Source organism: Urocitellus parryii, chromosome 4, assembly GCF_045843805.1.
Source record: "Urocitellus parryii isolate mUroPar1 chromosome 4, mUroPar1.hap1, whole genome shotgun sequence".
In the NCBI taxonomy this organism is placed as follows: Eukaryota; Metazoa; Chordata; class Mammalia; order Rodentia; family Sciuridae; genus Urocitellus; species Urocitellus parryii.
Window position 1 is genome coordinate 89703440 of NC_135534.1, and position 4897 is coordinate 89708336.

Sequence of the window (4897 nt, forward strand, 5' to 3'; positions counted from 1 at the left end):
TTAGTAATTGTCTTTAATTCAGTGCTCAAATTAACCTAGATTTGGCCAGTGGAAATCCCTTCACACTGCCTTTTTTGTTGTTTTAACATGCTCCAGTCATTTTTTAAAAACTCTTACTTTATAACAATATCAAGTAGGATCATTTTGCGTTTCCTGTCCCAACTGTTGAATCATCCACTTTTTTCTGAGGACACTTGATTCAGTTTAGTGGAAAATGCAATTAGAAACCTAAACCTAGGCACTCAATGTGTTCATTGCCACCAGGGTTTCATTTGCTTATAGGTCTTTTCAAAAGACAGAGTTAAGTAATATATGTGAACTTGTCTATGTGTCTGTGTGTGTGTGTATACAATCTGTTATACATGTAAGTTCTGTTAGATATGTATGTATAATATACTATAGGATCTAATTTTCTATTTATGAAGGTACAAGAAATCATGAGTTATTATTGATCTTTCCAATTTTTTCCCCATGTTTCCATAGTTACATTAGTTATCCAAATGATGGAATTTATTTTGTTGCATATTTGTACATGCACACGATATATAACAATATATTTCATCCAACATTATCCCCCAAATTCTTGGTGATTTTTTTAATATACAGAATATGTAAACTACTAACATGCTTCTGAGTAATATTACTATGTTTAGCTTTTTACTTCTGTGGCAAAATATCTATGAAAAACAACTTAAAGAAGGAAAGATTTATTGTGGCTCACAGTTTCAGAAGGTTCAGTACATGCTCAGCTCGCTCCATTGTTTCTGGGATTGTGGTGAGGCAGTACATCATGGTGGAAGTCAGTGGCAGAGCAAACCTGCTCATCTCATGGTGACCAGGAAGCAGAGAGTAAGAGAAGAAAGAAGGGGGCCAGTGATAAGATCTAGTCCTCATGTGTGCCCCCAAGAACTACGCCCCACATCCTACAGTTTCCACCACCTCCCAATAATGTCACCAAATTATTAATCTATCAGTGGATTAACTTGCTGACATGTTCAGAGGCCTCATGATCCAGTCACTTCCCAAGAGCCCTACCTCTGACCATTGCTTCATTGTAGATCAAGCTTTCAACATGTGATTCTGGAGTCACTTGACATCCAGACCATAACAACTACAAAAAAGGCTCTACCCACAGAAGTGTCATGTTGCTCCCTGACCCTTTCATCTTCCCCCCAATTTTATTAATTTCTTCTTTAACTTTTCCTTCTTTTTGTCAGCATAAGAAGATATATTTGCCTTTTAAAATATCTCATTTCCCATATGAATGGTGTGTCTCTTTTCACTTTATATATCCCCAAAATAGTTTTGTATCAGTTTGTTGACATTTTTCTCATTAATATTTCCAATTGCATAGTACTCCATTCTGTGAATAAAAATTGTAGCTTACTAAAACAATATCCATTATCTAGACATTTAAGTAGCTCCTAATATTTTAAAATTGTAAACATTTTGCAATGTAAAATTTTAAATTACTTTCTAATGTTTTGCAAGATTGAGTTACCTAGTGCACGTGTGTTTTAATATACTTAGATATGCACATTTAACTTAAATTCAAGAAATGGGGTTCAAGAATATGGTTATCGATGTCAGGAAATTTAACATGGACACAACACTTTATCATATTTATAATTTTGTCAATTGATCAAGTAATATTCCTTATAACATTTTTCTCTTCCAGGTAAGGATTATATATCACATATAGTTGACATATCTCTTTAGTCTCCTTTAATCTGGAATATTTCCTTGGCTCTTAGTCTTTTATGACTTTGGCACTACGAAATATATTAGACCTTTGAAAAGAAGAACACTCCACATGATTCAATTCCCCTCTATGGAGGCTGAGGCAGTAGGATGGCAAATTCAAGACCAGCTTCAGTAACATAGTGAGACCCTGTGTCTAAAAAAATAAAAAGGGGATGTAGCTCAGTGTTAAAGAACCCTGGGCTCAATTCCCAGTACAAAACTTTAAAAGAAAGAAGAAAAGGAAAAGTGTCTTGAAGTTTAAGATTCATTGGTTTCACAGTAATGTATACTATATTTCCAAAATACAAATTTACCTTCTAATTGAGGTATGTTCCCTGTGATTTTTAACACTCAGTGCTTTTATTAAAGTTGCAGATTGTACAGTTAATAGCATTTTAGAATTAAAACTTCCTTTCTCTCTTTAAAGAACTTTCTAAAGCTTCAATCTCATTACTCCAACCCCACCTCCATCTAATGTTCAGAGTAGCCTTCCCAAATCATAGCTTCTATGTCATGTTCCACTCAAAAACTTTCTATGCCATCCCCACTGTCTTTGGACCTGAGGATGAATCACATAATTTGGCATTCAAAGCCCGTTATTAAAAACTGGAAGGAAGATTAAAAGAAATTCCCTTCCATAGGAGTTGTACCACTTTGTACTTCTACCAGTAGTACAAAAGAGTGCTTCTTTCCTTACAACTTCATTGACAGACTGTCACAATCTTCATCAATAGAGCTGTTGACTTTTTTGTCAGTCTGATATTTGAGATATGATTTTCTATTTTAATGTTTTCATATACTATGGAACATTTTTGTATCTATTTTTATAAATTACCTATTCATGTCTTTTACCCATTTATTTGTGTCTATATGTCTATTATCCTTTATTTGTGTTATATTTTGGAAACATTTTTCTGCTAAATTTTCATTTATATTCCAAATATGCTAATGGCATTTCTTGTCATGAAAGATCATTTACAAAAATTCTGTGGACTTGGGATATAGCTTAGTGGTATAGCAGAAAGCCCTGTGTTTGATCCCCAGTTGCAAAAGAAATGAAAACAGAAAAAAAATGTAAAGTTCAAATTTGTCAATTTTTGAAATTATATTGGAATTTAAGTTATAACTCCAAGTCTTTTTCTTTTTTAATTGTGCATTATAATTATACATAATAGTGGGATTCATTACTCTATATTCATACATGCACATAATTTGATCAATTTTATTCCCCAGTAACTTCCTTTTCCTTCCTTTCTTCCCTCCTTCCCAGCCACTTGCTCAATTCCACTGATCTCTCTTCTATTATTGTTATTTTTATTCCTAATTACTGATGTGTGTGTGTGTGTGTGTGTGTGTGTGTGTGTGTGTGTGTGTGATTCATCGTGGTGGGCATAGGCATACATGGACATAGCATAATATGGTAGAATTTGTTCCCTGGTATTTCCCCATGACCCCTGTTTCCCTCACTCAATCCCCTTTCTCAGCTCCATTGGTCTTCCTTCTATTTTTGTGATTCCCCCCTTAAAATTCTTCTCTGTCTTTTCTCTCTTGTATATATGAGAAGAGAAAAAACCTTCTTGACCCTTACTTTCTAAGTCTGGCTTCTTTCTTTCATCTAGCTTGATGTTCTCCAGCTCTATTTGTTTATCAGCAGATGACATAATTTCATTCTTTTTATGGTTGAGTAAAACTCCATGTATATAGACACCACATTTTTGTTATCCATTTGTCTGTTGATAGGCATCTAGGCTGGTTTCATAACTTGGTTATTGTAAATTGTGGTGCTATAAAGGTTGGTATGCCTGCATCACTATGGTATGCTGATTTCAGTTCTTTTGGATAAATACCTAAGAGTGGAACAGCTGGATCATATGATAATTCTATTCCTAGTTTTTTGAGGAATGTCCATTATTCTTACAAAGCCTTTTTCTACATTAAAATTATAAATGATTTTATACCCCATTTTTTCAGTATCTGTGTAATTTTTCAAAAAATTTAGATCTTAATTCATTTGGAGCTTATTATTTTTCATGTTATGAAGAGTAGATCTAAATTTGTTTTTCAAATGATTTTCTTGTTGTCCCAATGACAATAATTACAAAGTCTAACATTACTCTCTTTGATCTGAGATTTCATCCTTATCTATTAGACTTCAGTGTCATTGATTTACTTTCCTATTCTCTTCCATTGGTCTTTCTATTCATATACCAACCTCACATGTTTTAATTATAAAGACTTTGTAATATGATTAAATATCTTTTAAAGCTAGAACCTCCTCATAACTCTACCTTTTAGTGTTTTGCTATCTTGCTTATTTTTGCAAATGAATGTTAGTAGCTTTATCAAAAACATCATTGGCACTTTTTCTGGAATTGCAATAATTTGTCATTATTTAATAATATATTAATTAATTGATATATAATGACTACATTAAAAATTAATTTAGGAAGAAATATTGATGATACTGAGAAGTTCTTACCAAGAAAACAGTATGCCTTTACATTTATAAAGTCTACTTGTATGTCTTTTACAAATGCTTTTTAGTTTTCTTCATATAGTTTTGAGCATTTCTTTTTAACTTTATTTCTAAGTGATATTTTCTCTTGCTTTTGTAAGTGGAATTTTCTTTTCCTTTATATCTTGTAGTGGCTATTATTGGTATATATCAAATTTTGTCTCATTGCTTCAGATGTAGAACACCTATAAAACAAACAGAGTACTAAAGAGTATATAATATGTAATATAATTATATAATGTATAATAATATACATAATAATAATTAATGTAATAACATATATAAATTCCAGATTATAATTTACAACTTATTTTAATGTACTTATGTCAATTTTCTTGAAATATTCACAAAATTGAAAACTTTGGATCTAATGGATTTTGATATTTGAATATTAATTTTATAGTCTACTGCTTTGAAGTTCTATTGTTTGAATCAGTAGGGCTTACCATCATATCATCTATATATAAAGATTGCTTTATTTCTTCTTGTGCTTCTGTTTTATCTGGTCTAAATACATAGACTTATATCTGTAGTATTATAAGTATAGAATAGACAGTAGATATTCTTCTCTTATTTCTGAAATTACTTGGAATTCCTGCAATGTTTCCTCATTAGACATAATGCAATTTTAGGATTGTA